This window comes from Pinus tabuliformis, chromosome Q, assembly GCF_031772625.1.
Source record: "Pinus tabuliformis cultivar Carrire ecotype Pingquan chromosome Q, CPIR1, whole genome shotgun sequence".
NCBI lineage: Eukaryota > Viridiplantae > Streptophyta > Pinopsida > Pinales > Pinaceae > Pinus > Pinus tabuliformis.
The window spans coordinates 587,068,556-587,093,750 of record NC_142296.1 but is presented as its reverse complement, the minus strand read 5'-3'; positions in this window follow the sequence as shown (position 1 = coordinate 587,093,750).

Here is a 25,195-nt window from a genome sequence, read left to right as displayed (position 1 = left end):
ATAACCACAACTGCCTACTCCTCCAAAGAGATATACTAGCTCTACACAGTGGAGAAGCCAAGGCTCATTACAATATTGTCCAAGCTTTCTCTAAGATACTCCTATCGGAAGCTTGGCTGACGAAAAGCCTCTACAATGAGTTATGAGGGACTATTTATAGAAAAGGGTGGGGTGACCATTGACATTCCCCTTTGTGACCGTTCATTTATCCTCATGAATCTTCAACTACTCTATGACTATTACATTCAACTATCCACACTTCACTTGACAAGACGTTACATTACAATGCACATGTGCCCATGTGAGACAAAATGGCTTAAGCAAGCCATGCAAGACATCACTGACACTTGGACCGTTGTGGTGAGACCAACTCTTTAACATCCTTGTGATGGTAAAAGGTGGTGAGTTGATGCCAAGCTTGGTTGTCTGTGATGGTGTATGTGCACTCAATGTTGACATTTTACTGAAGCGAACTCTTGCCTTCGTTGCATCCGGGTTCACTGATATGGCTCCTCTGTCCAACTCGTTTGATATCATGTGCACGGTTGTCCTAGGTGTGACTGGACCAGAAACATGTTGATGCATAGTGTCTACGTTGCTCTCCAAGCATGTGATGGTGGTCGTGTGTATCAATTTGTCAAAATACATGTTTAGCTCCGGTTGGACTTGCTTCTTTTCTTTGCCTCGGTGAGTGTGATAAATGGGTGGGATTGCATGCATGCCCATAATGACATGCATGTTGTTGAATTTTCTTACTTGCAATCAACAACACTTCTCACCTTGTCTGCTTAGTGCCAGCTACTCGGATGGATCTATAACTTGTACGGGCACAATTTCATCCGTCTGTGCATGTTGCGCCCCCTTCTGTCCCTGTTCCTGCTGCAACTCATTCTCTCATCTATGCAACTCATATTCTTCCTTGAGTTGTTGCTTCAACACATGCAACTCCTTCTCTATTCCGTTATCTACCTCTACATGATCTTCATGTCACGTCGTCACCTCATTGCCTTAGTATCCAAATTTTCTTTCATCACAAGTGGATCTGCTTGAGCTTGCAATTTTGTTCAGCCTCTGTGCTGTTAGCAATCTTCCTCTTGCATTCATTATGTGCAGGTGTGCTACCTTCTGCTACTGCTGATGGTGATGCTTGTTGTAATGTTGCTGCCATATTATCTTCATGTCCTTGTCTACAAACAACTTGATGTCTTCATAGGTAGGCGAGCTCATAGACACTTGCTTTGTTGCAAACCTCATTAGGCTCTCAACGGTGTCCTTTGACTCTACTCTCCTAAAGGTCATTGTACTTGTGCTGCTGAGAGATAGACAAACACTTGTGATGCCTGGAGACATAACAACAATCATGGCAAGAAATCTGTCCGTCAAAAATCAAAACAAACTTGAGGACCAATTGCAACATACCTGTGTGATTGATCATGAAGGTTGCGCGATTTCCATTGGAAGGTCGAAAGGCTGACTACCAAAACTACGCAAGGCATAGTCTAGGATTTCAGGAGGCTAACTGAATGTGGGGGCTATGCAATGCACAGTCCAGCCTGGCCTACTGAGGACTGAAACTGCGCAATGCGCAATTTCAGTCAACAGTGACATGCAACCAGCAAATTGCATTGAACAGTTTCTGGGGCCAATAGGACACTGCCTCCAAGAATTGTACAATGCAATTCTGGAGGTCAGTGCTAGGCTAGACTTGCGCAATTTTTGGAGGGAAGGCAGAGCCTTCACTTCTAGAAATGCGCAGTGCTAGCCAGGTAGGGCATGGTCTGGGCCAAGGCAGCCTAGACCGGCCGACGAGTGACTGAAAACATGAGAAGTCTGGATGCATGGTGAGATGATTACAAACACGAGTGAATGATCATTCATACAAACAACATGTGCAGGATTCAGAAAACGAGAAAGCATGCATGCTTGTGAAGCGAGTCGCCGCAATAACAACCGTCCGTGCAAAACAATGTCATGCATGCGACAATAGTGAAATGTGAACGAAAAATGAAATGGTTATTCTACAAGCTAACATACATCAAAACATCAAAAAGCGCTCGCTAAAATCAAGAAGACAACACTCACACAAAGCGAAACACCAAAAGCGATAGAAACGCAATGCAAGACATGAAAAGTTGGCTTACCCCAAAACGATTGAGATGAATGTGTCGACGACTCCTAGATGCAATGTGGGATGTCAGGGATGCAAGGTCGATGTGAGGAATGATATCTGCAGCATTCGGTTGATGAGTTTTGATAAAATCGAGGTTGTGATGTGCATGCCACAAATCTAGGAAAAGAGACACTCAGCAAGAGGTTTTTGAAATGATCCTTGCATGTAACCTCCAAATGATAAAAATAGATCCCTGAATCAAGGGATGCCTTTGCATGCTACCTTGGGAGAAGCAGTCCATGCATGCAAATAATTTTTGCTTGGTCCCGGAGGGAATCGGTCAACCTGAAGGCACATGCATCAGTTTGCAAGCCTGGGATGAAAATATGCGTAGTTTTGGGCTGAGTAGAGATGGTTGTCCCAGAGGGATTGCACAATTTCTAAGAGGAACATGGGACCATCTCCTAGGATTGCACAATTTCTAGGATGAGCAATTATCCTAGGTGGATTTGCACAATTTCTTCTAGCTGCTGGGTTGGTTTTCCTAGAGGGATTGTACAATTTCTGGGCTAAGCAACTGACTGCTACCCAAAATTGCGCAATTTCTTGGCTGAGCAGTCCTATTGGGATGGATTAAGAAATTTTTCCAGTGAAGGTTGACAAGAAGGATTCCACAATTATGGAGCCCAGGAGGCTATCTGTAAGGATTACGCAATTTCTAGAGGGAAGGTTGGTTCCCCTCCAAAATTGTGCAATTTATTGAGGGAGCTACTCAGCATGTAGCTGGACCAAGTCCAAAGAAACAAGCTGTGAGGGGGATGCAACAAGCTATCATGCACAAGCTGGCAATCTACTAGAAAACCATTGAAGCTCGTGTACTTGACAATGCAAGACACGCTACTGAGGATGGTTGGTAGGGAGGCTCCAAAATGAAGCTAAGGCAAAAATTTGGAGGGTGGTTGTCACCACTACAACAACTTGGTACTCATTATTTTATACACAAGATGAAAATGCAATAGTTTTTAGAACAGCATGGTTGCTTATCTGCGTGGCCATTGAATACATAAATTCAAATGAAATCTTTTAATTAACTAAACTTGATTCTCATTATTCCATGCGCATGGTTACTTATTTGCGTGGCCATTGTAGTTGATGAGCCCCATCCAAAATGGATTCGATTAAGTTATAATAATAGGATGACATGACTAAAAATCTCAGTATTCCTACAAATTGTTGGTCAACCTCTAATTTGTTTTCCCAAATTTATGTCAATGCTTCTTCCTTCCCATGTAGTCCTTAAAGGATTTTCCCGCAAGATATTTTAATTGTGCCTTGAATGCTCATTATAATAGCTAGTCCCATATGTGACATGTAAAATGCTTGTTATGGTTTCATATTAGCAATTATTTTGATAAACTTAAGCCCAACGCAAAGGTTTCCCCCCCACAGAGCGACAACTAACTGCCTCTTCCCTTTTCGACTATCACTGTATTCCCCACTAAGAACTGGTGGGAAAGGGAAAGAAGACCTCTTGAATTAGTTGCAAATTGAATCGTAAATATTTCATTATGGTAATCATTTGTTAACTTGTAATTAAAAATATTGTATTAACATAAATTTTCATTAATCATTAACAATATTTTAAGAGCATCGAAGGGATATTACATACACCCCCCCTTAGAGTAAACATTGTCCTCGATGTTTATCATTAAATTTTACTCATGATATAATAATCTAAACAACCCAAAATGGGATCCATCCCCTCCAAAATGAAGGATTTCATTTCCACAAAATTCCAATAAGCGGAAAAAGGAATGTTTTACCAATAGTCATAAGAATTTGCAGCCGCAAAAATTATGCAAATTCTACTTTCCATCATTTAGCCATTATTCAAATTCATAGAAACAAAACATACTATATATACCAACTTATCATTAATTACCAATTAATCTTGGAATTCATGATCACTTTTACGCAAGAACTCTAAGAATTCTTGGATAAATAAACATTCCATGACAAGCACCCTGTAATGTATGACTAACAAATCCACATAATCATGTTAATAACAACATTTTCAATCAAATTAAATACTTTTAACTATCAATTATTTATACAATGTCAAATAATACTTTAACCACAATACTTCCACAAGTACTCAGATATCATCTAGCTCTCTAATCATAAAAAATCTCAATAACTGCACCAAGTGCATACTTATTTTAGCCCCTGCTAAAGACATCCTTACAGTACTTCTACAAGTACTTAGAGAGAACCTAACTCTCTAATCATCGAAATGATCATTATGTGCATCAAGTGAAAACTGTCTTAGCCTCTACTAAAGACATTCACAATATTAATAATATAATAAAGGAACTTACACTTCCAGTAATTCCTTTCCAAGCACTAGACTCCTTCCTTGTCAAGGTGTACATAAAATTCCTTCACAGTTATATAGAAAATTCATTTTTAACACAACACATAATTGATTAGTTAATTTGTTATGCTATGAGAACCACAATGGAAAAATAATACTCCTCCCAACCAATGGGAATTGGTTTCTACAAAAAAATTGATCCATTTTCACATCCATACAATTCTCCAACAGAGACCACACCGGGTCCAATATGGAATTCGTGACTGGCCAACCAACTCAAGAATTCCAATGACCACACAGGGTCTAATACAATATTCCTCTTCGCAATGTCCTGCCTATTCCTTCGACAACGTCTTGTCTATGAGGAACTTTGGGCCTCTTCCAACAGGCTTCAAAATCAACAGAGTTGCCTCCGAATTTTTCCCCTCTTCACCATTTTGGAAAAATATTTTCCCTTACTGAGATCATCTGTCTCTAGGGAGAGGAAATTTGGGTAGGAAACTGCCATCAACCCATCTGGGTAGGAAACCACCATCAACCCAAGGCCTCATGGCCTTTCACAACTATCTGGCATGTGAAATTCTCTTTTAGCACCTTCCACTATAATTTACATAACTGGCCATATGCACATTGTCATTAAAGCAAGAAAATTTATGTACATCATGATTGACCCACAACACGGGTCCCACAATATGTAAAATTAACTTGGCAGGAAAACATAACTAACATCTCATATCATGCAGGTGGTATTCATTTTGAAATTTTCCACGTCATAACCATCATGTAATTTAGAAAAACATTGTCAAATCCCGCATTTCATAACATTATAGTATCTTATTTGTAGTTTCAATTCACATTGCAACGTTTTTCCTTTCACAAGTTCGTATGTTTCCACTAAGCTACCCCTGCTTAATCATATTAGCAACATAAGTCACAATTGTTTTTAATAAATCCATACCTTCTACAAAATACTATTATGCACAAAACATTTGTCAAATACATTCAAAATGCATATCACTTGCATCAATGTTCTTAATATTTCATCATCATAGAAAGGTGTTGGTCATGCTACTTTCCATAAACTATTTTTATGCATCAAAAGTAATTTAACAAGGATACATCCTCCAGATGTTAAAATGAAGTTACCATAAAGTTGTTTTTCCAAAACAACAATTATGGGAACAATACTTTAATCATTAACATTCCCATATTTTCATTCAACATGTCATTTCATTTATGCATATGCATCTAATCAACAATCATTAATTCATACTAGCTAACATCACCATTGAATCATCAATTTGTAAGTTGTGAAATTTGAATAAACAAGGTAATCAATGTCACCGGATTACCACTAGTTCTAACATTGAGCTAGTAGAACCATCAAATCAGTCACTTTAATGACACTACTGTATCATGATCCATGTTCTTTGTCACCTTCAATAACTTGCAATAATAGATATGTATGGTTAAGCCAATATTCACTTTAGCAATCATAGTAGTTTTCTTGAATGTGCATAAAAGCTTAAAGAAAAATTTAATCATTCCAGACATTGATTTATCATCAATGTGTAAGTGTTAATAACAATTATGGTAACCATCCAAACATTACCAGTTACCAATAAACCAACATCGTGAAGTACACTACCACAATCACTTCTTTACAACTTGTAGTAAGCTTTAATCAAAACGATTCATGCATATACGTTTTAATAGTTAGTCATGAAATACTAACTAATCAGTGCTACCAACCATCTTAAATTCAATCATGGCAAGACTCAATCATCTTTTAGCCATTACAGTCAAGTCTTACCACTTGATCCATTGTTCATATTTAACATCTAAAGGGTTTATTTCAATGTCTTTTAAACATTCTGTTAACACCTAAATCTGCCTTAGGCTGAAGGAAGGCAAAAATTAGGGTAACCACAAACCATGCTCAGTCTGGTAGCTAGCCCTACCAGAGCAGGAGAGGGCTCTCTCCGAGTCACACTCAGCGAATGGATAGGAAAAATGGTCTGAGATGACTTACAATGCGATGTTTACCTTAGTCTAGTAAGTCAAAGAGGATTTTGGAAAAGATTTTTGAAAGTGCCCGAGCTTCTGGGATGTATATGGGGCTGGCGCTTAGCAAAGAACAGAGAATTGATAATGAACGTACAGATTATTCCGTGAGGCAAGGTAGGCGGGAAGCGCAGAAATTTCAACTTAAGGTGACGCGGAATGGAAAGATTGCCGAAGATAGTGAAAAGGGCATGGTCGGATGAATCCTTTTCAACAGAAGAATAACACTGCACATGAAATTTTCCCACAGGCAGAGCAATATAAATTGAATTCTACCTAATCTCACTTAGAAAATTTTACTGAAATGAAACATGAAATGAATTATGAAACATCACAAGATACATATGGAACATAAGAACACATTTTCTACACTCACAACCACAAGAATCTCATGAAACAGAGTCGTTGCTTTTCATTAACTCTCTGTCAAAAATACACAGTGCAGAAACAGAGTTTCTTTCCCACAGTCTCCCAGAAGTTACAAGCCAACCAACCCTTTGCAAATAACTTTCTTACAATATATAGAAAGTTTTGAGAAGAGATGGAACGCCTAGGGGTTGGGAAGTTACTCAAATCATTTCGAAAAGGAGATGGAGAGCCAACCATCAGCTATAGGTGCAGCGCTCTCAAGCATGACATTTGGCTGGGGTGACCCTTTGCATTCTTTTGCCACTTGGATAGATGCCCATCTGGAGAGAAAACTCTTTAAATGCCACCTTTGGTGCCAAAAAACCGAAGTGTAGATGACTAGGCCCACTTGGAGAAGTCACGACCCAAAATTTGGCGCAACGGGAGCAATTTGGCAGTTTTTTCCCCTGTGCGCCGCGCCAAATTCCTTGTGCGTTGTGCCACTTTGGAGCCTGTTTTAGGGCACTTGTAAGTGTCAAAAATGTTCCCAAGTGGGCTTGTTGGAAAGCCTGTCCTGTCTAATTTCCAACCCAACTATAATTTCTGAATTTGAAGCTCATTTTCCCCTCCAAAACTTCATTCTCCCAAGACTGCTTTCTGTGTGTCCAAAAAGTGGCAGAGAGGCCATTTTTAGGTGTTTTTTGACCTTTAGGAGACCCAAAAATTGTCAAAATTTCTTTCCCAGACACCAATAGACGTATTTTTTGATGCTGAATCCAAATATGCAAGTGGTTCCTCGATTGGAGTGCTAGAATTTAGCGTCGCACCAGTGGCGCGGCGCACAGGAAGAAATTTCCTATTTTGTGCTCAAAAATTTTGCCTGTGACCAAAATTTGCCCAAATTTTTTGGAATTTTGGCTGGAGGTTCCCTATGAAGTGCTTTGTTGTGCCAAGGAAGCCTTAGCCAAGATTCGAAGCCGATCTTGCTCCTTTGCCTCCTTTGCCTCTTTTTCCTCTTTTCTCGCTTTGCTTAATTTTGCCTTTAGGCTCTTGATTCTTGCCTTGGAAATCATGTTGCGGGCCTGGTAGTGATAAGTCATGCACCTCAGCACGTCTTTCTCCCTGTTTTATTTGTCCAACAACCTCTCTAAATGCATGTTGACCCTCTCAAGGTTGGACTCCAGGTCTTCATTGATTTCTTGCTCCAAAGAGGTGAGCGGAACCCTTCTTCTTTGAGCAGCTTGGCGTTGCTCACGAATGTTCTGCAGCTCCATGATCGTCTGTTGGTCCTCAAGCTGTTTGTTTCTCCGCTCCAAGTAGTTCATGTTCCACTTGGCCCTTTCTAGATCAATGGTCAAGTCTTCAATCTCTGATTGTTGCTCCTTGATGATCTCTATAAGCTCCTCATTGGTGGGTTCTGCATTGGTCTCATCATCCTGGAGGAGAACAAAATCAGTCTCTTGCTCACCTGATGGCCCCTCCTCCTGCACTGGCTCCTTGCCCTTACCCTGCTCCTATGATGTTGATGGCGGAAGCGAGGCCCCTTCCACCCCGGGTGGAGATAACACTCGCTTTGCTGCTGCAAACAACGGTCTGGTGCCTTTCGGATAGCCTCTCTGATATGTGATGAAAACTGGCATGGTGGCAGTCTCATGACTCTCAAACTGATGTGAAGGACTTCCCATCTCAAGCTCAAACTGATATGAAGGACCTCCCAGCTCATGCTCAGCCTAATGTGAAGGACCTCCCACCTCATGTTCTGCCTCTAATATCACCGGTGGAGCGCTGAAGAAATCACGGGAAATGAAGTCCTCCCAAGCAATACCCTGCAATCCCAACTGATGGTCCACTATAATCCGGATGAGAGCAAAATGATAGACATTGTTTAGCTGCTATCGTGGGGTCTTGTGCTGCATGAAGTTTTTCATCTTCTCAATGTTGTTGCAAATTAAAAATGGGAGACTCATCATCTTCACCCTGGTGAAGTGCATGAGCAAGCGGATGTGATAGGCATAAAGGCGAGAAAACCTCCCCTCGCAACTGAAATATTTCATGATCAATCTCATGAGTGGGGCTTACTCATCCCTCAAAAATATGAATGGAAAAACCCTGGTGAGCTAGCTCAAGCAGCTGTTCTTGATGTAAGGCTCATAGTGATGCCTCTCCACCTTTTTTTTCTTATGCCACTGCTCCCCAACGTTAGGTATCCCTGTTGCCACTGATATAGCCTTCGGTGTCAAGGTGAAAGTGACCCCAAGGCGGGCCAACTCATGATGTACTCTGACCTTTGCCACCCTTTGGCAAAATTCATAACATGCCAAGTGCTGGAAACAAGACATGGCAAGTGGGCATGCCCGTAGCTCTGTGAGGGTGTTGGGCTTGTCTCTGAGATGTCTTCCACTCTGGTGATGTCTCCTATGGGCCCTCTCTCCTGAATATGTGTCACTGTGTGTATCCCCCTCATAATCTGATGAATTTTCTTATGCCATCACTACTGCTTGTACCCTGAGTTTAGTGCTGCCCTCTAAATCCAATGAAAGTGATGAATGCTCTGAAAATCTGTCACCAAGGGGACAATAAAACAGGGGAGTGTTAGGAGGGGAATGATGAAAAGGGGAATAGGGGTTTAAAGGAGAAATTTATCAGGGATTTGGGAGTGCTTGGGGTATGGTTTTGATGGGGTAGGGTTTGGGATATTTTGATCTATAAGAATAAAGGGGGCAAAAATGGATATGATTACAATGTAGCTAGGGTAACTATTAGGAAAACTTGCTCCAGGAGAATTTAGCTGATAGAGATAGGATAGGAGCATATTTAGCAATCATGTTACTGTAGCAAAACCCTAGCTCTTTGCCCTTCTTTGTGTCATTTTTGTGTTTGCTTAATAAAAATTTGCCTTTGATTTCATAGTCACCAAAACATATTTTTCTTTGAGTTTAAGGATCAATGTTGAAAGGATCTATGGCCACCTCTGCAAATTTGAGAGCCATTTATGAAAATTTGGGAGATTCGGTGCTTTTTTAGGCTCACAGGCCTGTGCGTCGCGCGCTTTGCCCAGTGCGCCGTGCACCGGGTATGCGCCGCGCCAGTGCAGTGTTGACACTGTGGCCGGGCTCCCAGTGCGCCGCGCGCCCTGAGTGCGCCGCGCCACCTTGTGTGTGCGCCGCGCCACCTTGTGTGTGCGTCGCGCACTGTCAAACGACATTCCTTTGCTTGGAAAAACAGGGGAGAGGGCTTTAGGGCGTTTTTGGGTGTTTTCTTTAGGAGGCAAGGTGGAATAGAGGTGACTATGACGAGGAGTGAGGGGACAAGGGGGAGGGGAAACAAAACCTTGGTGGTGTCTTCGAATTTGCAACCCCGTTTATCATTTGCTTTGATGAGTATTTTCATGGATGGCCAAGCGTGCTTCGGATACCCTTCAACATCTTAGGAACACCAACCATTGACCAAATTTACAAAGAAGGGGTTTCATTAGAGCCTACCTCTTGCTTGCTAGCCTTCAACCGGGATATAGAACGGATTTGCAAGTGTTTTTGAGCTCCCTGGCCCTGTGCGTCGCGCGCCAAGCCCAGTGCGCCGCGCGCCCTAAGTGCGTCGCGCCTTTGTCGATTTTTCACTGTGGGTTGGCTGCCGGTGCGTCGCGCCCTCCGTGTGCATCGCGCGCCCTGGTGTATGCGCCGTGCCACCTAGAAATCTGCCCTCCTTACTCGAATTCCTCCTCCTTAGCTCTCTTTTCTTCAACAATGCCTCTCTCAAGATTTTCCTTATCACAATGACTTAGTTTTGGGTCAAGACAAATATATATAGGATTTGAGAGAGTTGGGTTCAATTTTTTCTTCTTTGAAAACCCACTTCATAATGTTTAAGTTTTGCACTTTTTATTGACTTTAAAACACTCTGCTTTTTCCCTTTTTCTTTGAAATTTTGGCTCTTATGATAAAATTTTCGGCATTTCTTTGCGAGGACTGTGTGACTGGGCCTCTGGCTTTGAAATCCATGACTGCATCTGAAAATGTCAACTGTCGATTTTTGGAAAATTTTGTCATAGTTGACCTTGTTTGACTGTTTTGAAGAAGAGTCGATTTCTCTTCAGGTGATGATGAAGCTTTCTGAACTGTAGCTGTATAAGGTCTCCTTCTGGCCTGCATGGCTTGTTCTAGAGATGTTTTTCAAAGACCACATTGATGATTTCCTAGACCCAACAATAAAAATGACTCTGTCCTGTAATATGGCCAGACCTTGACTATCATGAAATTTCAGTGATTATGTACAAAGACCTGAACCAGCAGGGGCCAGAGATGAGGGAAAATGACCAGCATGACTATCTCCATCAGATCACGGCATGTCCCTAGCGAAATGCAGCTGAGTGGATGGAGCGGGACACCTAAAATTGAAATGCACAAAGAGCTTTGATCTCTGACGGAGGGCTAACCAGACCGACTCTAACACATTCTACTGTCATATTCAAGGATAAACGCCACCTTTCTACATTTGTTCGTTTCACACATAATTAATATATGCATTCATCCTTTATAAACAGTGCATTGCATCATTAGTCATTTTCTTTAGATGCACCATGACCGTTATTGTAATGTTACTCATGCAAAGGTTGGTAATTAATTCTCAGTTTCACCGGTGAGTGATCAGGATTGTTCATAGGTGCAACGAAAGTTTTATTATCTTTTATCCGCATCAATATTTAAATTTCATGAGCACAATTTTGCAACAAACTTTATTACTTACTACTCTTTAATGCGATTATAAACATGCATCATGCATATCATGTCAAAAAGTAGTCTACTGCATATATCGATATGTAGTTTATTAGAATCATACCTGGGCTTATGCCCACTAGTATCATACCTCAACTTATTTTCTACTTACCAATTCCCAAAAGACGCCAATACTACAACCTTCAGCTTTGATACCACTTGTAACATACCTCGATACACCTCGCATGAAAACACATAAGATTAGGAATTTTTTGTGGAATTTACCACCATGTAAATTTATGAATTACTTCTTCCATATTCCTTTACTGGCTATTAGATAAAATATCCATCATTACGTAGAGTAAACTTTAGGAATGGAATAGTAAATCACATAACATGACATCCAATGTGGTAGCTTATTATCATAAACTTATTGATGTAACCTTGCATCATTTTCACGATTCCTTTAACCAGGTTAGTTAATCACATACTTTATAATGCAAATGTCACGTCATGCAAGGAATCAACATCATAAAAATGGCAGCATAGGCAATCACATAATTGGACATTGATATACCCTAGAAACCCTGTAGGGTGAAAACCAACAAATGTTTAATTTTTATTAAATGCTTGTGAGGGTGTTCGCCCCTCACTCAATGGCTTCTAAGGGATTCCATCCCTTAACCATTATCATAAAATATTACAAAGAAATATCATTTAAATACAACATACATAGCTATAAGCTATTACAATCATCATGATATCATTTACCCACAAATCCTTAAACATTGTCTTTGTGACCCGATTATTTCTATCAATAGATTGTCCTACGGTTGACATTCATTCAATCTGCATAGACCACTAGCTCATTGCTTGTCATAATGTTACACGTAATATATCTTTCACATACATCACAATCTTTTCCTGCAACTAGGACTTTCAACAAATTTTTATATCATGATGAGATCAATTATTAATCAAACCAATAACAAATCTATACTAACAATTCTTCAACATCTATTCATGTGAATACATGAAATGTAACCAAAATATCACGACATGTTTCCTTTACAACACTAATGCATTAATTATAAGCATATAACTATCAAAGCATGTTTATAAATAAATACCACATTACTATTATTCTTCTCACACAAGCACACATTATTGTCCAAGGAAAACCACTACAACTGTCCATTTTCTTTTAAAGGATACTAACATCTTATCTTTGATCTTCATGCATGTAATAGGATAAACTTAATTAAAAGAAACTAGCCCCTCATATTTTTCTTTGTGCGTGCAACTATTTAATCTTTCCAACACAATAGATATTATTATTATGGACGCAAATGCATGTCTCTTTCCAAAATAAAGCTAACATAATAGATATTATTCTCATGCATGCAAATGCATGTCCTTTTTTTCAAAAGCATCCTTTCCAAGAAAGAGTTATTCACAATAACTATTATACATGCAAATCCATGCTCTATTTTAAAAGAAAGCTAACATGATAGTTATCATTTCTTGCATGTAGATACATGTACTTTTCCAAAGGAAAGCTAACATATGTATTGCATGCAATTGCATGTTTCTTTTCCAAAACCTAACATAATACTTATTTTTTATGCGTGCAAATTCATGTTTATGTTCAAAAGTCTAACACAATAATTATATTATCCTCTACATTAAAATATATATATCTTTATTTTTTAAAAAAGAATCTACCATAATGGCGTATTCTTTTCATGAAAAAACAACATAAACAATTGATCACAAAACAACACATTCTCTTCCAAGAACACTAACACATTGGCAATAATTTATGTACATAAACACCTATTCTTTTCAAGAGAACTAACATCATGGTTATTGTTTTGTGCACCTCTACAGATATTATTTTCAAAAATAAATCATAATAGTTATTCTTTCTTGCATGCAAATGCATATTTGTTTTTTCCAAGAAATTAAAAGCATAGTAGCTATACCCTCGTGCATGCAAACACAAGTTACTTTTTCAAGAATTCAAATGCATAGTAGCTAGTTTTTCTTGCATACAAATACCTCTTTCCAGGAAATTCAAATGCATAGTACCTAGTTTTCTTGCATGCAACTTAAAATTTTTTGTTTTGTTTTGAGAAATCTATCTCACTAGTTATTCTTTCCATGCATGCAAAAATGCAACTCATTCCAAGAAATATACACTATGCTTTTATGCATACATATTCTTTTCAATATTCTATCTCATCAATCATTCTTTTTATGCAATGAAACTGTTTGTTTTTTTCCAAAAGAAACCTAGCCTAATAGTTGTTTATCTTGTGCATATAACCACATGTTCCTTCCTCACAGAAAACTGTCATAATAGTTGTTATTTATGGGCTTAAAAAATGTTAATCAAACTACATCCCCATTATAAATAATAATAAACTAAATAATTTTACCATCAAGCACAAAACAAAATCTAAATCATGAAATATACATAGATTAAAGGCCAAGAATATTAAACCAATCTATGGACCTTGCGTTGAAAATGCAACAAGAAATTCCTAATTTAATTTTCCTTTGATTAAATTAGGAGAAATTCGAATTTAAATTTCAGCAGAATACTTGGAGGTATTTAAATGAGGCGACATGGATCTTGTCACTCAGTTAACTTAGTAAATTTGAGCTGGAGACACTTGAGTTCATTTCTACATGATTGATTGCTAATTTACAGCAATATGTTTCTGTTAATTTGAGTTATTGTCAGTGTAACTAGTTCTCACTGTTAGTAGAACTATTAGAGGTCAAGTTAAGGGTGTGTAACTTATTTTCACACTAAGTGACAAGGGTGTGAAAATTTTTTCACATGAAGTGATCATCCAGTTAACTGATCAATCAACCTAAATTAAATCATGCATGTAGATAATTTGAGTTACCCATTTGAGATTGGAATTCAAGGGTAGTGTACTATCAATTGTGAACTAGTTCAAGTTGTACAGGTGATGCATGCAGTCAAAGAAGGGCCTAAAGGAATTGCACAATTCTCAATGATAAATTTCCATAATTAATAGGGGCTAATTCCTTATCAAACAATGCAAGGAAATAGGGGCTATAGGATCAAAATTTTGGCTAAGAATTTGCCAGGGTCAGTTAGTCAGACAGAGGATAGAAGATACAGGTGCAGGTTGAGCTCAAGCTTGAGCACAACATATTGTATTCATCCAGATTATTTGATTAATGCAATACATATATTAAGGGGTTTTGAGTAGTTTCTTTCCCATCGATAAATCTCTATATATGTGTGTTAAATCTTGATACATGTTAATGATTTATGTTCTCGGTCGTGAATTTGCTTTTGCAGATGAGTAGAGTAGATTATAGTCTTGTGATTTAGTAATTTTCATGAGCAATTTAGAATCTACACATAAATTTCTACATGGTACCAGAGCTAGACTCACAGTAGAGAAGAGAATTCAAAGTTGTCATTGAAGGAGGTTTGAATTTGAAGATCAATGTTACAGGTTTTCTCTAGGAATGAGAAGATGGATTTCAATGGACTCAAACTCGAGTATGCTTTGGAAGGAACCACAAATTTTGTGGCATGGAAGATCCGAATGGAGGCAATATTGGATGATAATGGGCTGCTAGAATACATTAAGACAGATGTAGAAAAACCCTCAACATCTGATGCCCAGGATATTTCTTAGTGGAAGAAGGATGTGGCTAAAGCGAGGAGGATCATATTGGAGGGAGTTTAGGAACCTATTGTCTTGAATATGCACAAGAAAGATACTACGTTCATGATGTGGAAAACACTGACTGAATTGTTTGAGAACAATAATGACCATAAGAAGCTAGCACTCAAGGATAGGCTTTGAAGTATCAAGATGCAAAAGAACAACACAATTTCACAATACTTGATCAGGTTCACACAGTGTCGTGATGAACTTAGCAGGGTCGGTGTTATTATACCTAAAGAAGATTTGGTAGATCTAGCTCTTTTGGGCCTTCCTAAGAGCTGGAATATTTATTAAGATTCGGTAAATGGTAGAGAAAAACTATTAAGCTGGGAGCGGTTATGGTCCGATCTACTGCAGGAAGAAGTAAGGCAAAGCAATAAATATGGGACCTCATCCAAAGAAGAGGAAGAGGCCTTTGTATTAGTCATCAAGGGAAAGAAGGCCAAGGGGAAGAAGCCCCAAGGTGAGGCTCATTCCAGCCAAGAGGGAAAGAAAAAATAATTTTCCAAAATCAATTGCTTTCACTGTCTTGAATTTGATCACTATGCTATGAAGTGTCCAAAAAAGAAGGTAAGCAAGAAGGAGTCTGTAGTAGCAACAACAGGTGAAGCTTTGGCTTCAAATTTCAAGTTGGACTTCACTTTAATCACATGCATGGTGAGCACAGTGATGGGGAGCATGTGGTAACTGGATAGTGGTGCCTCATTCCACATAACGGGGAGAAAATATTTTTTTCAGTAACTTGGAGGAGAAATATCTCCAGATGAACATTGAGTTTGGAGATGATGGAAGGTACCATGGAACAGATATCGATACTATCACCTTTTATAGGGAGTTGGGCTCCGCTCTCAGACTCAAGGATGTGATGTTTGTTCCAAGTCTAAAGAAGAATCTTGTCTTCGTTTTTGTGTTGGAAGACTATGGCTACAATGTGACATTCATTAAAGGGGAGGATTTCCTAAGACACATCACCGCGGGACAGGTGAAGCAGATCGAGGTTCGAGTCAAGTATTCATATGAAATTTAGGTAGAAGATGCATGCAAAGCCTCGAGGAGAAAGGATGAGACTACATATTTGATGGTTGAGGAGGAGCATGTTAGACCTCTCAACATGCAACCTCAGAAGAAGCCTCAGGAAGTTGTGGAGTAGCCACAAATGGAGAAGCATACAAGAAGTAGAGTGGAGACATCCACTCAACCAGAGACCTCCAGTAGGGGGAGATTTTGAGCCAAGTGGGAAGAGGGAGCACATGCAGCTATACCTCTAGGAGTGAGGTGGGATGATGTGAAGCCCTAGTCCAAGAGTTGTATAGATTTGGGCAGGGTCCATTGAGGCATTCTCCTCATGGATCATTTCGTTGCTACAGGGGCCCACAATATTCAGTAGCAGGAGGATCAATGTCAATTAGATACTGAGGAGTGCAAAGGAGCATTGACAACAGAGTAGGAGGCTCAATAGCAGCGCTAGCAACAACGCAATTTTCCCAATAGATATTTGCATACACAGTTAATTCAATTTATTTTTTTATTTGTTTGGATGCTTCTCAGTTGCAGATGTTGCAGTGGCAGCAACAACAAAGAGAAATGTTGCATGCAATACATTCCAAAGGTGATATATTGGGGTATAAGTGAATCCCTTTCTTGATGAGAGGGAGTGCTTAAAATGCAGCAAGAAATTCCTAATTTAATTTTCCCTTGATCAAATTAGGAGAAATTCGAATTTCAATTTTAGCAGAATACTTGGAGGTAGTTAACTGAGGTGACATGGCTCTTGTCATTTAGTTAACTCAGTAAATTCGAGTTAGAGACACTTGAGTTCAGTTCTACATGATTGAATGCTAATTTGTACCAATCTATTTCAGTTAATTTGATTTATTGTCAGTGTAGCTAGTTCTCATTGTTAGTAGAACTAGTGGAGGTCAAGTTAAGGGTGTATAAAAAAAATTTCACACTGAGTGAAAATGGTGTGTAACTTTTTTCACACTAAGTGATCATCCAGTTAAGTGATCAATGGACCTAAATTAACTCATGCATGCAGAGAATTTGAGTTACCCAGTTGAGATTGGAGTTCAAGGGCAATGTACTATCAATTGTAAACTAGTTCAAGTTGTACGGGTGGTGCATGCAGTGAAAGAATGGCCTAAAGGAATTGTTCAATTCTCAATGAGAAATTTCCCTAATTAATTGGGGCTAATTCCTCATCAAACAACGCAAGGAAATAGGGGCTTGTAGGCTCAAAATTTTGGTTAAGTATTGGCCAAGGTAAGTCATTCATTCAAAGGATAGAAGATACAAGTGCAGGTTGAGCTCAAGCTTGAGTAGAGAATATTGTATTCATCCAGATTCTTTGACTAATACAATACAAATAGTAAGGGGTTTTGAGCAGTTGTTTTCCCCTAGATAAATCTCTATGTATGTGTGTTAAATCTTGATGCATGTTAATGAATTGTGTTCTCGATCGTGAATTTTCTTCCATAGATGAGTAGTGTAGCTTCTAGTCTTGTGATTTAGTAAATTTCATGAGAAGTTTAGAATCTACACATTAATTTCTACACCTCAATCTAATTTCTTAATAAAAGTGTTTATCAAAAGGCGTGTATCTTTTTTTCCATAGACAAAATAAGTGAAAGCATCGTTATTCACTGTAATATTGCATCTTTTTATGTAAATTATTATTATAAGAAAAACTACCACAAATTATTTCTCTACTCATGAGAATCCATGGAAGTCTTTCGAGAAAATGATATCGACTCTTATTCTTTAATACAAAAATTCATATGAAATCTTTCAAGTAAACTTGATTCTCATTATTTCATGCACAAGATGCAAATGAAATAGTTTATAGAAGAGCATGGTCACTTATCTTGGCGACCATTGAATACACAAGTTCATATGAAATATTTTAAGAAAATAAACTTTTTTTCCATTATTTCATGCACAAGATGCAAAGGAAATAGTTTTCAAAAGAGCATGGTTACTTATCTATGCGACCATTGTAGCCGACGAGCCCCATCCAAAATGGATTTGATTAAGTTATAACAGTAGGGATTTGGATGACATGACCGACAATCTCAATATGTCTACAAACTGTTGGTTAGCCTCCAATTTGTTTTCACAAATTTATTTTGATGCTTCTTCCCTCCCGTGCATGGCTTAAAGGATTTTCCCATGAGATATTTTGAATGGGTGCCTTGAATGCTTACTACAATAGCTAGTCCCAAATGCGACATGTAAAATTCTTGCTATGGTTTCATATTAGCAGTCATTTTTATAAACTTAAGCTCAACGCAAATGCTTTCCCTCTCACGAGCGACAACTAACTGCCTCTTCCCCTTTCAAATATCACCATATTCCCCACCGAGAATTGGTGGGAAAGAGGAAGAAGACCTCTTGAATTAGATGAAAAAGGAATCATCACTATTTCATTATCGTAATTGTTTGTTAACATGTAATTAAAAATATTATATTAACGTTGATTTTCATTAATCATTAATAATATTTTAAGAGCGTCGAAGGGATATTACAATAGCTTCATTGTCTGTCCACAATTCCATAGCTTTATTTGGATCATTTGCAATGCTAAAGTAGATGCTTCATTGCAGTTTGCAAAGTATTCTCCTCATATGCCTTCAAAGTCAGATAAACTACAACATAGCGGGTTGTAGATGCCGCTTGGTACAAATATAGATTTAAAGGAAATATGCAAGTATTGTAATAATAATCTGATAAACAGGTAAAATATCAATTCTTGTAAGCCTGGATTTCCTTGTAGTTTCTATGAAAATTAGGGAATAACATGTACAACGATCAAGTTAAAAATTTTAAAGAATTCAATAAATAGGCTATATAAAGTAGTAGTTATTGGAAGTAATTCTTCCATGCGTTTTAGGTTTTCGTGAGTTGTAATTGTAAGTCCCAAGGTGTTAATCTAGAAGTTGTTGTTTCCTATGTGTATGAGTTATAGTTGTGTCATGTCTGAGTCATAGATATACTTTCTTAGGATGTAGATTCATGGAAGTCTATTATCTATATCCTATAAACTAATGTGATCAATAAAGTAGTGAAGTTTGATTTTGTGTGACATTGCTCTCTATCTCAATTTCTATCATGGTATCATAGTGGGTACTCACTTCACTTCCTCAAGGGAGGGCAACGAAGATGTGAGGGAGCCTTGAGTGTAATTGTTATGTACATAGATTAATATAGGTGCGTGAGGATTGTTTTCTATTGTGGATTTTGTTTCCTTCTGTTTAGATATGTGTGTGTGAGAGTTTGGTTTTGTTGATCTATATGCAACAAATAACCAACATTATGAAGATTCCTCCCTCTTCCTGTGAGCCACTAATTAGAGCTAAGCCACAATAGAACGTCAAACCATTTTTCACACTTGGTGAAAGTCTGTAATCCACATATACGCATATCACGTTGGAGGCCTAGACTGGTACATTTAATTGCAAAAGTGAGCTAATTAATGGTTTTGTGAAGGCCATGTTCTATTTTTTTTTCACTACATCTTTGCAGGTGCCATTTCATTGAAAACATATCATAAACATGCATTGCAAGACTCACTAATATTATCCAACATTAATATGTGGTGAGTTATGTTGAAAGCATTTCACATTTCTTCCCCTTTTCAAATGCTTTGGGGAACAATAGTGAGATGAACCTCCAGGAGAAAATTCTACAACGTTTAAATTGCATTCCTATGTGTCTGTAGAAGCAAACCTTTCTACATATGGACATATGTATCTCTTTTAATCTCGGTATTCAATGGCAGTTTGAAGGCCTGTAATCGCCCCTCCACAGACTCCAACTCGACCAATTTGCATGACAAGGGCTCCAATCATCCACATTCTATATTAAATCACTTCCATACTAATAAAACCTTGGCCTCAAAGGATCTCGATGTCTTCTATGCATGTTTTCCAAGGTCATGTTGGAAAATGAGCAGACCAAGGCAACTTGATTTTTTTTTACAATTATTTAAGGCAATATGACCTTTCCAAATCTTTCTATGATAAAATAAGAACAAAAACCTATTGGGATTTCATGGTTCAAATATGATATTCTGAGAAGTTTGGTACTTTGGCATTGGGCTATTACCCATATATCATATATTTCTAGTGTAGCCAGTAAGTATAGGCAGCACTGCAGCTTTCTCTGTTGCTTCTATTGAACATGGCAGGAAGGTTATTGGTAGAAATTTTTGTGATGAAGTTTTATTAAGTTGTAGTATGATATTGCACAAAAATAAAATGATGTAGAACCACAAAGAACATACCAACTATTGAACAGACTAATGTGACTAGTCGTGCTCTAAGAGCATTAGCTATAGGTAGTTCTTCATACGGTCAAGCCGGTGTGACTCGTTGTGCTCTAGGAGTGTCAATACATGTTATTTTATACAAATTCAAGTTGTAGAATTGTTTGCTGAAGAGACATTTTGTACCTAGAATGCTACCCTAGATAAATGATGAAGACTGTGAAGGGTTGTGGATTCAACAGATGGTGGCAGTTCCATAGGATGGTTCAATATTGAGACTGACCCATCATGCTTTGGGAGGTCAAGAAACATCAGTTATCCAAAGTACGTCAATGATGGTCGAAAGTGGTTATGACTTAAATGGATCAAGTGGGAAGCTCAAAAGTGTGGTGAAGAAAAGAACAAAAATTGTGAGATTTCAGAGTGGATGTGAGTGCTAGTGATGACCATATCAAATAAATATGACAACGATTAGTATTGTTTATGATAGTGTGTTTGTTATTATGGAGTACCAAATACACCTTCCTTGGAGTTGGTTGTTCCCTACAAGGAAAACACAAGCAATTGGTTGTTGTTAGTGGAAAAACATGGGTAAACAAAGCACTGAAAATAATGGAAACAATGCATACATAAACATAAACTAAAAACTAAGAAATAAACACATGAACAATGCTTAATGAAGCAAACACATCAACAAAGTAATGGAAAAGGGTTCCCTTTATTGACTGTTGAATGTAGAAGAGATACAATAGATGAATAAAAGACACTTGGAGAGAATTGTTTGAGAAATGGTGCTAAAAAATACTCAACAAGGAAGTTCCTTTCCTCAATCTCCTTGCAAGCTTCCTCTCTCTCTCAAAGAAGTATGAAGACTCTCTCAATGATGAAATCCTCTTCTCAATGAAATGCTTGATTGCTAGGGAGAAATTTTGGTAGCATAACAATGCTTTGCTTCTTCTTGTTTCTTAGCTCTCATAAAACTTGTATTTATAGAGTTTATTGGACACTCCTCCTCCCCTTGTATCAAGAATGTGGTGGTTCACCTCATAAATGAGATGAAAGCTATCAATTCCTTGCCTTTAAGCCTTCTTGGGGCTCAAGGATATAATTTTTCAGCCCATCATATCAAGATTTGGAGTGTTTCTCAAGCAAGTTCGTAGCCCGAGGTGCTGATTGGACTCTTTTGTTAACGCGCAACTATCGAAGAAATAATGTTAGATCTAAGACTTTTGTGATCAATAATGTAGATATAAGTCTTTCAAATTAATCACATTGTTAGGATTTGGTTGACATTTCAAACCAACTAATGTGGTTCATCCTTAGGACAAGGTGAGAAATCAATCAATCTAAAGGAATAAATAGCATGAGTGCATCATTTTCCAGGGTTTTCCGTTGAGAATTAGTCGTTGTTGAATTAGTTAATAAGGAAAATAAAATATTATTTAATAATTAGTGGTACGAAGATATCTAATAAAATATTATATATTTAAATTAAAAATAGCTATTATGGAAAATATTAATAATAATATTAAAAATTCCATTAAATCGATTAAAAATAGAAATAAAAATATTATTAATATTGGGAATAACATGATGTCTTCCTCCTCCCATAATAATAATAACTTAAATTCATCTTCTTTGCCTAATAATAATAATAATAATAATAACAACAACAACGCTAATAAAAATAATAATAATTCACTGTTGTGTTTTAAGAATGCTATTAATCTTTCCAGCAAAAAATTTGATCCCTCGGTCTTCAGTCTCCTTAATAAAGGTCTTAAGCTTAAGAAGAATCCCATTAAGTCCATTTCTAAGGAAGTATCAACCGCTATTAATTCGAATCTGTCTCTTAATCCTCTTTCCCGAAAGCTCATTGAGAGCAATCACCTTACCCCTAGAATCTATGGCCTCCCGAAGATCCATAAATTTGGGGCTCCCTTAAGGCTTATTGTTAACGCAATAAGCGTACCTACCTATCTTCTTGCTAAATTCTTAGCCCAAAAGCTTAAACCTCTTGTTGGTCATACTGATTCTTTTGTTAAATACTCTGCCTCCTTTGTCCAAGAGTAGAAAGATATCAAGTTTGAACCTGGAGATTTGTTAGTCGGTTTTCACATTGTATCCTTATACACCAAAATTCCCATCCAAGAGGCCATTGATATCATAAATCACATCACTGACAAAGACACGACCAAATTAGTTGGCCTTTGCCTCACCTGAACTTTCTTCAATTTCCAAGGTGAGTTCTATGAGCAAAATTGTGGTGTTGCAATGGGTTCCCCTCTTTCCCCTATCATCACAAACTTGTTTATGGAAGATTTTGAGACCAAGGCCTTAGCCACAACTCAATTTCGCCCTTTCTTGACATTCTCCTTTCAAAGATGGATGATGGTTCCATCTGTCACCAAGATTTTTGAAAGAAAACTCACACAGAACAATATCTCCATTCCAGCTCTCATCATTTCCCGGCTCAGAAATTTAGAGTTCTCAGCACTCTTGCTACCCGTGCTCTAAGAATCTCTGTGATAGCCACCTCAAACAAGAGAAATCTCATCTTCTCGAGGTTTTTAAAAATAATGGGAATGGCAGATCTCAAAGCCTCAAGGAATTTCGCAAGGCCTGCAAAGTGCCAAGAGTTAAACCTGCTCATACCAATCCTATCTCCAAGGTTCTTCTACCGTATAGCCAAGGAACCACAGATAGGATTTCCCATATCCTTAGGAATATTAATGTATCCTCTTCGTTCAAGCCTCTCAACACCATTAAAGATTCTCTTAGGTCAGTAAAAAACCTTATTGACCCTAAGGATATGAAAGGGGTCTACCTTGTTCCCTGCTCATGTGGTATTCCCTATATTGGAGAAAGAGGTAGGTCTATTAAACATAGAATCAATTAACATACTGCAGATATTAGACAATCACTCCCGTGCATCAGCCCTAGCCAAGCATGCAGAGAAATTGAAACACCATGTCTGCATTGAAGATTCCAAGGTCATTTCTAGGGTTGATCATTTCCACCACAAGAAACTTAGGGAAGCGATTGAGATTGAGAGGCATGCCAAAAATCTGAATAGGGACGATGGTTGGAAATTGAGTAAGAGTTGGATTCCGGCTCTCTCTTCATGATTCTTTCTCCTTTCTGGTCTGCTTTTAGTTTCATCTAATTTCATCATCTATCCCCTATTATCCTTATTAATATTCTTCAATTTCATGTGTTTATAATAGTAATTATTAGTTTTAAATTCCTCTCTTTAAATTATGCTTATTACTTTAGCAAACCCCCCCCCCCCCCTTAGCAATCTCGCTTTTTTGGAACCCTTTAGAATTTAGATTATTTTTATTTTTCTGAATTCCTATAAATTTTGGATCCTCCTCTTCCTTTTATTTTTGTATTATGAAGTTTATTAATACTACTAAAATATGTATACCCCTAATAATATATCATGATGTAAACTTCTTTAATTATTAACCTAAAAACTCTTGTTTATATAATCCAACATTACTTTATTTCTATTTAAAGGAAATAGGCTAACCTCTCACAAATTATAATTATATAAATATAAATTGAATATATTAATAAATTATCATATGAATAAACAATAATAACAAATTATTGGTAATTTTAATAAATAAAATATTTTGAATTGAATTATTCCCAACAGCTAGTTTTCAACTAAATGAGAATAAGTCAACCCATAACTAATAATATTATATAAATTAATATTATTGATAAATAATTATATTATATAAATCAATAATATTGAAATAATATATTTTATTTTCCATAACAACTATTTTTAATTTAAATATATAATATTTTATTAGATGTCTTCATACCACTAATTATTAAATAATATTTTATTTTCCTTATTAACTAATTCACCAACAGCTAATTCTCAACGACAAACCCTGGACAATGATGCATTCATGCTATTTATTCCTTTAGATTGATTGATTTCTCACCTTGTCCTGAGGATGAACCACATTAGTTGGTTCGAAACATTGACCAAATCCTAACAATGTGATTAATCCGAAAGACATATATCTATATCGAAGAAATAGTCACACGACCATTAATTTCTGGTAATGGTGTACCCACGCGGTCCAATTTTTTTAACTTGATCCTTAGGAAAGCTTTTGCCTTTTGGTCTGTTTCTAGCTGAAAATGTCATTGTTGTATGTGTTGATCACTGGCTTTGAGTGTCTCTTAATGCGTATAGATGACTGTACAATTTTCATATGATAACAGTTGCCCCCTGATGTATGAGGTTAGGACCAAGCGTATACCTGAAATATATCACGTTTTGATGATCTGACTGAGAGTCTTACCAACTTCTTGATAGATAAATTAACTTACTATGGAGATGAGTAGGGAAAATCCTTGAATGAGAATAAAAGATAACCATTTTCTAATGAAATATTGATATAAAAAGTGTTTATGCAAGGCGGGAAAGTCCCATGCTCGTTATGATGGATACTGACTAACTATTACAATCACACAGGAAATGATCATGTCAACTCAGTGTTGATGTGGCTGACATGTTGGTGGCTAATGATGATAACTGCTTACGCCCTCTAGGGTGCCTCTGAAAAATAGATT